This window comes from Zea mays, chromosome 7 (assembly GCF_902167145.1).
Source record: "Zea mays cultivar B73 chromosome 7, Zm-B73-REFERENCE-NAM-5.0, whole genome shotgun sequence".
Taxonomy (NCBI): Eukaryota; Viridiplantae; Streptophyta; class Magnoliopsida; order Poales; family Poaceae; genus Zea; species Zea mays.
This window is the reverse complement of record NC_050102.1, coordinates 140219057-140232449: the sequence shown is the minus strand read 5'-3', so window position 1 is coordinate 140232449 and position 13393 is coordinate 140219057.

The following is a 13393-nucleotide window of genomic DNA, read 5'->3' as shown; positions in this document are numbered from 1 at the left end:
TTAATTTGTTTTAGAGAGCTTTGTCGCGCGTCTCGCCGCGCGACCATCCTTTTTGTTTACCTCCACCTGCTTATAATAATTGGACATGAAACATGACTTTACTTTACGCTAAACATAGTGTCTACATTAAATTTCCTTCCATTAAGCGAGTGGTTAATTTATAATCATGTAACGTGATCGTTTCTCGACTGTCTTGTTCTCCTTCTCTCTTAACTATAACTGCGAGCCCGCGTAGAACGTCTGTTTACTTATTGCATTCTATTGGATGGTGTACTGTTCTTTTGTATTAAATATGTGGATGTATGTATGTTTGCAATCGCATAGAGAACGATCTGGTTGAAGAGCCCGAGGAACTCGCAGGAGAAGCCCCTGAGCAGCAGTCGGTTGGTGGAGGCAAGTGTCCTTTGACCTATCTCTGTCCTATTCATTCTTTAATTCACCTCCCGCTTTACATATTTATACCTAAGGTTTGACTAGCTTTTGTTATCCCTATCCTTGCTTACCTATTTGGGTTGGATTATTACTGTTTAGCTTTATGCTATTGCTCAACTCTAATCAATGAACATGATGAGATTATCTATGATACGCTGTTTTCCCTTCGCTTGTTATGATGTTGTACTTGTGACCTTCAAGGGGACTCGAGCGGTTTCTCGAGTGCCTCTCCGTAAGGACCTGTTCTATGGATGACCGCCCGGGAAAACAGTGCAACCATGAGGGTAGAATGGGGTGCCCTTAGCTGAATAATTAGAGGATCCGGGGTGTAGTTCACTTAGCCGTCGTGCCGTCAATGGGGCTCGGTGTATGCGGCTCGCTCTGCCAAGGTTGATTTGTCCCTTGGGGAGGAGTGCGGTACATTTAGGAAACCTAACGGGTGGCTACAGCCCCGGGGAATCTTTGTAAAGGCTACGTAGTGATGCCCTGCTGGGTCACCTTGGTAGTGATCAATGGAGAGTCATGATCTCCGGGCAGAATGGGAATCACAGCTTGTGGGTAAAGTGCACAACCTCTGCAGAGTGTTTGAAAACTGATATATCAGCCGTGCTCGCGGTTATGAGCGGCCAAGGGAGCTCCAGTGATTAGTGGTACTTGATCAGAGACATTTTGGTACAGGTGGTTATGAGATCGATGGTTCTGGTTATGACTATGGTGCAGGTAAGTGGTATTCTTTCCGTTTGGAAAGGGTACATCGGGTTAATAACTTGGGTAATGCTAAAACTTGGCTTTCTACTAGTAAGTAATAATCTGACCAACTAAAAGCAACTGCTTGACTTATCCCCACATAAAGCTAGTCCACTACAGCCAAACAGGATACTTGCTGAGTATGTTGATGTGTACTCACCCTTGCTCTACACACCAAACCCCCCCCCAGGTTGTCAGCATTGCAACCACCGCTCAGGCGAAGATGAAGCTGTGGAAGGAGACTTCCAGGAGTTCCAAGACTATGACGAGTTCTAGGCGTGGGTTAGCGGCAACCCCCAGTCGGCTGCCTGTGAAGGCCGCAGTTATCTACGTTTCTTTTCCGCACTTTGATTTATTGTAAGAACTATATGGACGTCTCAGACGTACGATGTAATCAACTATTATTCCCTTTTAATACTATTTTGAGCACTGTGTGATGATGTCCATATTATGTAACTGCTGTGTACGTGAATAACTGATCCTGGCACGTACATGGTTTGCATTCGGTTTGCCTTCTAAAACCGGGTGTGACATAAGTGGTATCAGAGCCGTGCTGACTGTAGGACCGCTAGCCTAGAGTAGAATGGCCGTTCTAAGGACTATAGACCTCTGTCCCTTCCTTGACTTTGATATCCCTTCAAAAGTTGGTCATACCGACCAAACCTATGTTCTACTATATACTATACCTTGCTGAAAATCATGTTTTATTCTAATCCTTCATTTACTTATGATTCATTATTTGCTGGTCATATTGATTCTATTCTTACCCCTTTGCTTGCGATGTCTTTTGTAGATGGCTCGACTTAGACACACTGCACGAAAGTCAGTCATCCCCTTCTTACCCTCCCGCCTTGCTGAGCGTCCGCTTCGCCGTCCCGTGGCCGGACAGTCCAGCCACTTGGAGAGACTGCACCACCGCCTGCATGAGGAGCAGGAACATCGACGACAGGAGCAGCAGGGCTCTTCTTTCTCGCTCCACCAGGAGATAGAGTCTGTGAGGAGCTGCTCCCCTGTGCTTCCTCTGGAGCCGCCCCCTGCACCACCACTGGGCGTCCCAGCTTCTGGAGTAGCTGCTGGAGGAGACCCAGACGACGGAGGTGGCGACGACAGCTCGAGCCACGACACCGACTTCTCTGCTAACCATGAGCTGGAAGGATGGTTTGCTCGATCCATCACTCGCGACGCTGCTCGCGGGTGTCACTTCCACGATGCGCTCGACACCCTGCTACGTCGGGCATTTGACCGACATACTTGGTCCGTCGAGTATCGCTGTGTGGTCTACCAGCACAGTCGCGGGGTCTACCCGGACCGCTGGGAGGCAACCTGCTTGGTGCGCTGCCCGGAGAACAGTCTCCAGGGTGCAGAGGCCTGCTCAGAGCACTATTCTATCTCTGAGCGGGACTCCGCTGAGGCAGCCATGCAAGATGCTGCACGGCGTGCGCTTTCGCACTACTGCTCGGTTTTCGGTGGGGCAGCTGATGGTCTTGACCTGAAGTATTACCCCCGCCGTCCATCTGGCAGCACAGGAGGCGTGATTGTCTCACCTGTCGGTGAGGGCAATCCTAGGTTGAGCAGCACAGTCAACCTAGCCGCCGTGCTAAACACGGAGCTGGACCATGCATTAGACGAGCTGAGTAGGGCTCGTCCTGAGATCGCCCTGCTGCGGGCTGAGCGCGCGGAACGTCGTCACCTGGATGGTGGTTCCCCCGCTCCCGTCGGGACTCAGCACCCGTACCGCTCACCTCAGCGTGGACACCAGTCTTATGGCAACCCCGACTGCAAGACCAAGATAACTCTAGAACCATAGATCGTTAGAGTTGGATCTTGTAATTAATACGAAATGTATATATACATAGAAGCTACAGTCTTAGCGTTAGTCTCGGTTTTAGTTAGTCTTAGTTAGACAGGGTAGTTTGCTATATCCTGTGCATTTATGTTTGTCATGATGAACTATGTTTGGTTTGGATCTGTGTAATGACTGTCACCAGAGTGTGGGTATTCCCTGCATTTTGGTTTACCTATTATGTTAATGGAGTTAGTTATATAGTTGGGAAACCTTTTATTCCACTTTCCTCTTTATCTGAGAAGCTATGTGGTCTGTGTTAGAGATCAGTGAAGATGCTCATCTGCTCAGTGCTGTTGAAGAATTCTATACTCTTTTCTTATGCTGCAAGATTTGCCAGATCAGTTCTGATGTGTGGTTGCATTCTGCAGATGTCAGAGAACAGGCGCAGAGGAGGAAGGCGTGCTCAACAGGAGCGAGCCGCTCAACAGGATGAGGTGCCCCAGCAGCAGCACCTGCCGCCCCCGCCCCCGATGTCCATTGAGCAGATGTTTCTGATGCAGACTCAGGCAGTTCAAGCCATCTGTCAGACTTTGGCCGCCATTCAGCAGCAGCAGCAGCAACAGCAGCAGGCCCCACCTCAGCCTCAGATGCCTCAGATGCCCAGAGACAAGCGTGCTAAATTCATGAGAGGTCATCCACCAACGTTTGCTCATTCTTCTGACCCCATGGATGCTGAAGACTGGCTGCGCACTGTGGAGCGGGAGTTGCATACTGCTCAGTGCGATGATAGGGAGAAAGTTCTGTATGGTCCCCGTCAGTTGAGAGGAGCAGCCCAATCATGGTGGGAGTCTTACCTCGCCACCCATGCCCACCCTGACGCCATCACTTGGGAAGAGTTCAGAAGTAGTTTTCGTCAGTACCATGTCCCTGCAGGTCTGATGACAGTGAAGAAGGAGGAGTTCCTGGCCCTCAAGCAAGGGCCATCGTCTGTCAGTGAGTACCGAGACAGATTTCTGCAGTTGTCTCGTTATGCTCCTGAAGATGTCAACACTGACGCCAAGCGACAGTATCGTTTCCTGAGAGGCTTGGTTGACCCTCTACAGTACCAACTGATGAATCACACCTTCCCGACATTCCAGCACCTGATTGACAGAGCAATCATGACAGAAAGGAAGCGTAAGGAGATGGAGGATCGTAAGCGCAAGATCAGTGGACCCCAGCCTGGAAACAGCAGCCGTCCTCGTTTCTCAGGCAATCAACCTCAGCAGTTCAGGCAGAACCAGCGTCCACCTCAGCAGCATCAGCAGTTCCAAAGGCAGTATCCTCAGCACCAGTACCAGAACCGTCAGAGCAATCAGTCAGGAGGTCAGTTTCAGAAGCAGAGTCAGCAGGCACCTCGTCTTCCTGCCCCAGCAAACCAGCAGAACAATCAGGCAGCACCAGCTCAGGTTGGAAACAGGGCGTGTTTCCACTGTGGAGAGCAAGGCCACTGGGTGATGCAATGTCCGAAGAAGGCAGCCCAGCAGCAGTCAGGCCCCAATGCCCCAGCAAAGCAGAATGTGCCTCAGTCTGGAGCAGGCAATCGCCCTCAGCCGCGTTATAATCATGGAAGACTGAACCACTTGGAGGCTGAAGCAGTTCAGGAGACCCCCGGCATGATAGTAGGTATGTTCCCAGTCGACTTCCATATTGCAGAAGTGTTATTTGATACTGGAGCAACGCATTCTTTCATTACTGCATCATGGGTAGAAGCACATAATCTTCCGATTACTACCATGTCAAACCCCATTCAAATTGACTCAGCCGGTGGTAGAATTCGAGCCGATAGCATTTGTTTGAATGTAAGTGTGGAAATAAGGGGGATAGTGTTTCCCGCCAACCTTATAGTAATGGGTACTCAGGGAATAGATGTCATCCTAGGGATGAATTGGCTAGATAAGTATCAGGCAGTTATCAGTTGTGACAAGAGGACAATCAAGTTGGTGTCCCCACTAGGAGAGGAAGTGGTGACTGAGTTAGTCTCGCCTGAGCCAAAGAAAGGAAGTTGTTACCAGATAGATGTTGATAGCAGTGAAGCAGACCCAATGGAGAGTATCAAGGTTGTGTCTGAGTTCCCAGATGTGTTTCCAAAGGACTTACCGGGTATGCCACCAGAGCGGAAAGTTGAGTTTGCCATAGAGCTTCTTCCTGGAACCGCCCCTATCTTCAAGAGAGCTTACAGAATATCTGGACCAGAGTTGGATGAACTTAAGAAGCAAATTGATGAGCTGTCAGAGAAAGGTTACATTCGGCCAAGCACCTCGCCTTGGGCCGCTCCTGTCTTGTTCGTGGAAAAGAAAGATGGCACCAAGAGAATGTGTATCGATTACCGAGCTTTGAATGAAGTCACGATCAAGAACAAGTATCCCTTGCCCAGAATAGAAGATCTGTTCGACCAGTTGAGAGGAGCCAGTGTGTTCTCCAAGATTGATCTGAGGTCAGGTTATCATCAGCTCAGGATCCGACCTTCGGACATTCCGAAGACGGCATTTATTACCAAGTATGGTTTGTATGAGTTCACAGTGATGTCTTTTGGTTTGACCAATGCGCCAGCGTTCTTTATGAACTTGATGAATAGTGTATTCATGGATTACCTTGATAAGTTTGTGGTGGTATTCATTGATGACATTCTGATTTACTCTCAAAGCGAAGAAGAGCATGCAGATCATTTGGGGATGGTGTTGCAGAGATTGCGAGAGCACCAGTTGTATGCAAAATTGAGCAAGTGTGAGTTCTGGATCAGTGAAGTCCTGTTCTTGGGTCATATAATCAACAAAGAAGGTTTGGCTGTGGATCCGAAGAAAGTGGCAGACATTCTGAACTGGAAAGCGCCAACAGATGCTCGAGGAATCAAGAGTTTCATTGGAATGGCCGGATATTATCGGCGATTCATTGAAGGGTCTTCGAAGATTGCGAAACCAATGACAGCATTGCTAGGCAACAAGGTTGAGTTCAAGTGGACCCAGAAATGTCAAGAGGCCTTTGAAGCGCTGAAAGGGAAGTTGACTACAGTGCCTGTCTTAGTCTTGCCTGATGTGCACAAGCCCTTCTCGGTGTATTGTGATGCTTGCTACACAGGTTTGGGATGTGTGTTGATGCAAGAGGGAAGAGTTGTGGCTTACTCGTCCCGACAGTTGAAGGTTCATGAGAAGAATTACCCAATCCATGATCTAGAGTTGGCAGCAGTGGTCCACGCACTGAAGTCATGGAGGCACTATCTGTATGGACAGAAATGTGATGTTTACACAGATCATAAGAGTCTGAAGTACATATTCACTCAGTCAGAGTTGAACATGAGGCAACGAAGATGGTTAGAGTTGATCAAAGACTATGAGTTGGAGATTCATTACCATCCAGGCAAAGCAAACATAGTGGCAGATGCGTTAAGCAGAAAGAGCCAAGTCAATCTGATGGTCGCTCATCCGATGCCTTATGAGTTGGCCAAAGAGTTTGACAGGTTGAGTCTCGGATTTCTGAACAATTCTCGAGGAGTCACAGTTGAGTTGGAACCTACCTTGGAGCGCGAAATCAAAGAAGCGCAGAAGAATGATGAGAAAATCAGTGAGATCCGGCGACTGATTCGAGATGACAGAGGCAAAGATTTTCGAGAAGATGCAGAAGGCGTGATATGGTTCAAAGACCGCTTGTGTGTTCCCAATGTCCAGTCCATTCGGGAGTTGATTCTTAAGGAAGCTCATGAGACAGCTTATTCGATTCACCCTGGCAGTGAGAAGATGTATCAGGATCTGAAGAAGAAATTCCGGTGGTACGGAATGAAGAGGGAAATCGTAGAGCATGTGGCTATGTGCGATAGTTGCCGAAGAATTAAGGCAGAACACCAGAGACCTGCTGGATTGTTGCAACCGTTGTAGATCCCTCAGTGGAAATGGGATGAAATCGGTATGGATTTCATAGTCGGATTGCCTCGCACTCGAGCCGGCTACGATTCCATCTGGGTAGTAGTGGACCGCTTGACCAAGTCAGCCCACTTCATACCTGTCAAGACCAACTATAGCAGTGCAGTATTGGCAGAGTTGTATATGTCTCGGATCGTTTGTCTTCATGGTGTGCCAAAGAAGATAGTGTCAGACAGAGGAACGCAGTTCACCTCTCATTTCTGGCAGCAGTTGCATGAAGCCTTGGGCACGCATCTGAATTTCAGTTCAGCTTATCATCCGCAGACAGATGGCCAGACCGAAAGGACCAATCAAATTCTTGAAGACATGTTGAGAGCCTGTGCGTTGCAAGATCAGTCCGGATGGGACAAGCGATTGCCTTATGCAGAGTTTTCCTATAACAACAGTTACCAGGCCAGTTTGAAGATGTCACCATTTCAGGCGCTTTATGGAAGGAGTTGTAGAACTCCGTTGCAATGGGATCAGCCTGGAGAGAAGCAAGTGTTTGGGCCAGACATTTTGCTTGAGGCCGAAGAGAACATCAAGATGGTCCGAGAGAATCTGAAGATAGCGCAATCAAGACAGCGAAGCTATGCAGACACAAGAAGAAGAGAGCTGAGTTTCGAAGTCGGAGACTTTGTCTATCTGAAAGTGTCACCGATCAGAGGAGTCAGAAGATTCGGAGTGAAAGGCAAGCTAGCACCCCGCTACATTGGTCCGTATCAGATTCTTGCAAGACGTGGAGAAGTGGCCTATCAGCTCAGTCTACCAGAGAATTTGTCTGCTGTGCATGATGTCTTTCATGTGTCTCAATTGAAAAAGTGCTTGCGTGTGCCAGAAGAGCAGTTGCCAGTGGAAGGTCTTGAAGTCCAGGAGGACTTGACCTACGTTGAGAAGCCAGTGCAAATCCTTGAGGTTGCAGACAGAGTCACCCGAAGGAAGACCATCAGAATGTGCAAAGTCAAATGGAATCATCACTTTGAGGAAGAAGCAACCTGGGAGCGTGAAGATGATCTGATGGCTAAATACCCTGAGCTCTTTGCTAGCCAACCATGAATCTCGAGGGCGAGATTCTTTTAAGGGGGATAGGTTTGTAACGCCCTGAATTTGGGGGTAGAATTTTTTCTTCTTTTCTCTCACCAAATTCGGGCGTTACTCTCTTTTCTCTTTCCCCGTTTGCTCCTTCCCAATTTCAAACCAGTTTAGCAGCAGGTGTCCGTGTCATGTATAAACCAAAACCTAAGTGTCATGGGTGTTGCATCATGCCGAAGCACATTTCTTTGTCTGATGTTGAGTGTTCGTATCGTTCCGTTCTGGATTTTGATTCGCGTTTTAAGTTCGTTTAGTGGTCCGCGCTCGTCGTGGGTTTTCGATCCGCGAAGTGGCTCGGCCCAGCCCAACTTAGCCCAGCCCAGCTCAGCCGGCCCGGCCCGCCCCGGCCTGCGCGCCCCTGGCGCCCAACCCCCCCCCCTGCGCCCCCCATCCTCTCTCTCTCCCTCATTTGGATCTCCCGCGCAACAACTTCCCTCTCCCTCTCCCACCTCTCTCTCCCCGTGGTGCCCTAGGGTTTGGAGACGGCGATCACCGGATTTTGGACCCCGAGGTGAGCTCCCCTCCCCTTCTCTTCTCTCTCTCCCTCTCCCTCCTCTTCTTCCCCACGCGCGCGCCCTCCCTCTCCCCTGCCCGCGCCCGACCCCATCCCCGCCCCTGCCCGGCGTGGCGGCGCCCCTGCCCGCCCCTCCCCGCGGCGGCGCCCCCGCTCGGCCCGCCCGCTCGACCCTCCTCGGCTCCCCGGTGGCGCTCGGCCCCGCTCGGCCCTCCCCGGTGGCGCTCGGCCGCCTGCCCCTGCCCGCCCCCGGCTCGCCCGCCCGGCCTCCCTCCCGCGGCGGCGCTCGGCTCCCCGTCCCCGGCCTTCCCCCCCGCTCGACCCCTCCCCGGTGCGGCGGCGCCCGCCCCCTGCCCCTCCCCGCGGTGGCGATCCCGCCCGCCCCCTGCCCGGCCCTGCGTGGCGGCGCCCGCCCTCCCCTGGCCCGCGGCGGCGCTCGCCCGCCCCTGCTCGTCCGCGGCGGCGCCCGCTCGCCCCTGCCCGCCCGGCGGCGCTCCCCGCCCCTCCCCCGCGCGCGGTGGCGATCCCGCCACCCAGCTCGGCCGCCATGGCCGGCTCGGCCGCCCCCGCACCCTGCCCCGTGCCCGCCCGGCCTCGGCTGCCCCTGGCCGGTTCAACCGCCCTGGCCCCAGCTCGCCCGCCCGTTCCCCCGTCCCGGCTCGCCCGACCGTATCTTCGCTCGCCCGCGCTCGCGATGATTATTCGTTAATTAGCGTGTTGCGTCGCGCGCTTCGCCGCGCGACGGTTTGTCTAAATTCAGATTCTATCTTGTGTTGCGTCGTGCGCTTCGTCGCGCGACGATCCATTTTTGTTTCAGGTTGTTTAAGGTGTAACGCCGCGTGTGTATTCACGCGACGTTCCACTTTGGACTCAGTTTAGTCGACGTATGCCGTCGTGCGCTTCGTCGCGCGACGTTTAACGTCTCCTCGTATCTAAGGCGAAGTGTCTCGTTGCGTGCTCGGTCGCGCGACGAGTCGTTAACTTTTTAATTTGTTTTAGAGAGCTTTGTCGCGCGTCTCGCCGCGCGACCATCCTTTTTGTTTACCTCCACCTGCTTATAATAATTGGACATGAAACATGACTTTACTTTACGCTAAACATAGTGTCTACATTAAATTTCCTTCCATTAAGCGAGTGGTTAATTTATAATCATGTAACGTGATCGTTTCTCGACTGTCTTGTTCTCCTTCTCTCTTAACTATAACTGCGAGCCCGCGTAGAACGTCTGTTTACTTATTGCATTCTATTGGATGGTGTACTGTTCTTTTGTATTAAATATGTGGATGTATGTATGTTTGCAATCGCATAGAGAACGATCTGGTTGAAGAGCCCGAGGAACTCGCAGGAGAAGCCCCTGAGCAGCAGTCGGTTGGTGGAGGCAAGTGTCCTTTGACCTATCTCTGTCCTATTCATTCTTTAATTCACCTCCCGCTTTACATATTTATACCTAAGGTTTGACTAGCTTTTGTTATCCCTATCCTTGCTTACCTATTTGGGTTGGATTATTACTGTTTAGCTTTATGCTATTGCTCAACTCTAATCAATGAACATGATGAGATTATCTATGATACGCTGTTTTCCCTTCGCTTGTTATGATGTTGTACTTGTGACCTTCAAGGGGACTCGAGCGGTTTCTCGAGTGCCTCTCCGTAAGGACCTGTTCTATGGATGACCGCCCGGGAAAACAGTGCAACCATGAGGGTAGAATGGGGTGCCCTTAGCTGAATAATTAGAGGATCCGGGGTGTAGTTCACTTAGCCGTCGTGCCGTCAATGGGGCTCGGTGTATGCGGCTCGCTCTGCCAAGGTTGATTTGTCCCTTGGGGAGGAGTGCGGTACATTTAGGAAACCTAACGGGTGGCTACAGCCCCGGGGAATCTTTGTAAAGGCTACGTAGTGATGCCCTGCTGGGTCACCTTGGTAGTGATCAATGGAGAGTCATGATCTCCGGGCAGAATGGGAATCACGGCTTGTGGGTAAAGTGCACAACCTCTGCAGAGTGTTTGAAAACTGATATATCAGTCGTGCTCGCGGTTATGAGCGGCCAAGGGAGCTCCAGTGATTAGTGGTACTTGATCAGAGACATTTTGGTACAGGTGGTTATGAGATCGATGGTTCTGGTTATGACTATGGTGCAGGTAAGTGGTATTCTTTCCGTTTGGAAAGGGTACATCGGGTTAATAACTTGGGTAATGCTAAAACTTGGCTTTCTACTAGTAAGTAATAATCTGACCAACTAAAAGCAACTGCTTGACTTATCCCCACATAAAGCTAGTCCACTACAGCCAAACAGGATACTTGCTGAGTATGTTGATGTGTACTCACCCTTGCTCTACACACCAAACCCCCCCCCCAGGTTGTCAGCATTGCAACCACCGCTCAGGCGAAGATGAAGCTGTGGAAGGAGACTTCCAGGAGTTCCAAGACTATGACGAGTTCTAGGCGTGGGTTAGCGGCAACCCCCAGTCGGCTGCCTGTGAAGGCCGCAGTTATCTACGTTTCTTTTCCGCACTTTGATTTATTGTAAGAACTATATGGACGTCTCAGACGTACGATGTAATCAACTATTATTCCCTTTTAATACTATTTTGAGCACTGTGTGATGATGTCCATATTATGTAACTGCTGTGTACGTGAATAACTGATCCTGGCACGTACATGGTTTGCATTCGGTTTGCCTTCTAAAACCGGGTGTGACATACAATAAAGCATAAAACCATACATGTCAGAGTATGAAATTATTACATCACCATCATCATCATCATCGGAGTTTTTGCAAAAGTAACCATCATTGTTCGAAGTGCAGCGGAAATAAACTAACGATAAATAAATAGAGAGATGGAGAAGCCTGTCTCATCACTCCTCATGCTCCTCCTCAGCCGAGGCAGGGTCCCACTCGACAGTCCAACCCGGTGGCAAGGTGGACGACCAAGTTATTCCAGCAACCATTTCCTCCAGAGAACCTGTAAAAAATTATGCCACAAGCAAGGCTGAGTATACTAATACTCAGCTAGACTTACCCGGTGTGAGGAGTCTACTCCTCTACCTCTAGACATGCAGCTGTTTGGCTGTGGGGTTTGGTTGCCAAAAGCACTAGCTGAGTTTCTAAATCAAATTTTTAACTTTGTCAAAATTAAGTGTGACTCTCTTAAGGCTAAAAGTGTACTATCTACTCATACATAGTAGCAAGCATTATTAGCAATCAACATCTTATATCAACTCATCATATTTCCACTTGTTACTCAATGCAGTACAATGGATCAAGCAGTCTCATTAGCTGCGAGAAGCAGACGATTCAAATCGAGTTTTTATCCTTGCAAGGTAAACCTAAACACACGACATGCAGGGGCACTCCGTCCCCACACACATCAACCGTCCCCATCGATTCCATGTCAGCAGAGAGGGGCTCACCGCCTTGGCGTACAATGCCTCACTGACCCCGACTGGCCGTCGTGCAGTGACCGCACTTGTACCCACCATAACCGGAATGGGAGACCTCGTCTCAGGTCACGTGAGGAGGGCAATCTACTGCCAGGTTCAATCAGGTACTAGGCTTACCGATTTACCATATTTCTCGGCATGTGCTTAGTACGTTCAAACGCTTGACACAGGTATCCGCACGTTAATCCTTATTCCATTTTCCCATCTCGTAAACAACCAATCCCCATGGATTGTTGTCTGTCAACTAGTATCATGAAAGTGTGAAAGTGGGTACAATCAATTTCCTGATCTCGCGCGAGTGCTAGAAAAATCACTCGTCTTCTACCGAGATCCTAATTAAATAAAGCAACTACTCGACCTGTCATACTAGTATTCATCCCAAAAGGATTCCTGAGATCATGCAACTAGGGTTTCAAACAATTCCTACACCTAAGTGCACAATCAATCCTACAATCCTTAAGTGAAGTAAAATAGCATAAATAACAGGTTATGCATAAAACCGGGGCTTGCCTTCCAAAGCAGTGGCAGGCAGGTCCTCTGGTGCAGGCTCGGGTGCTGGATCTGGGGCTACCTCCTGAGCAGCTCCTTGCTCCGGCACGAGGATGTACTCTCCGTCAGCAAGGTTACAGTCTATCGAAATGCAATGAACATGTATGTCATGATTATGCAAGATTTAATAACATTTAGCTAAAAGAAACTAAGTCAAGCATTAACTTATGGTTTCCTGGTTATGTGGGGCTTCTAGTGGTATATATATATACATAGATTTATTACCTTTTAAGCTTAGGTTTTCTTTTAGGATAACATAGTGGATTTGTATTGTCTTTATAGATTTCAGTGGACAAATTTATAAAGGTTTTAGGATGACATTAATTTCCATTATTCATTTTCCTTTCTTTAATTTCCATTTAGGGTTTCTAGGTTTGAACTACGACAGTGTTTTAACAATTTCCAAAAATTCTGTAAAAATTACAGTGGGTTGTAATTTGCTATTCTAGCCTGTTTTAAGAATTTGAGGCTTAAAGTACAAAGGCTAGGCTTGAAACAAAAATAACAATAGTTATGCAAAATGGGCCACTTTACACTACATCTCTTAGTTAGGGGTAGGTTCCGTCCTAGAGGTTATTTTTGCTGGCATCCCATAGCAATAATAGGCTTCTGTGCTAAAAATCACAGAAAACTAAGGGGTGGTTATTTAGTTATGATTTTCTTAAGTTTAATGTCAAAAAGGCACTTTCTACTACATTATTATTTGAAAAATGTCAAACAGCAGATTTCATATTTTTCCTAAATTCTCCTTAAAAAACATTAGTTATCCCAAGGGTGGGGGTGTTTTTACCTTGGGGTTATTTTTGTAGAGTTTTTCTAAGTTTCACTTGTTTTATTAAAACAAAAGGGATCCTACTTATTTTATACTAAACCAGGGTATGATATATTTTTCCAGTGA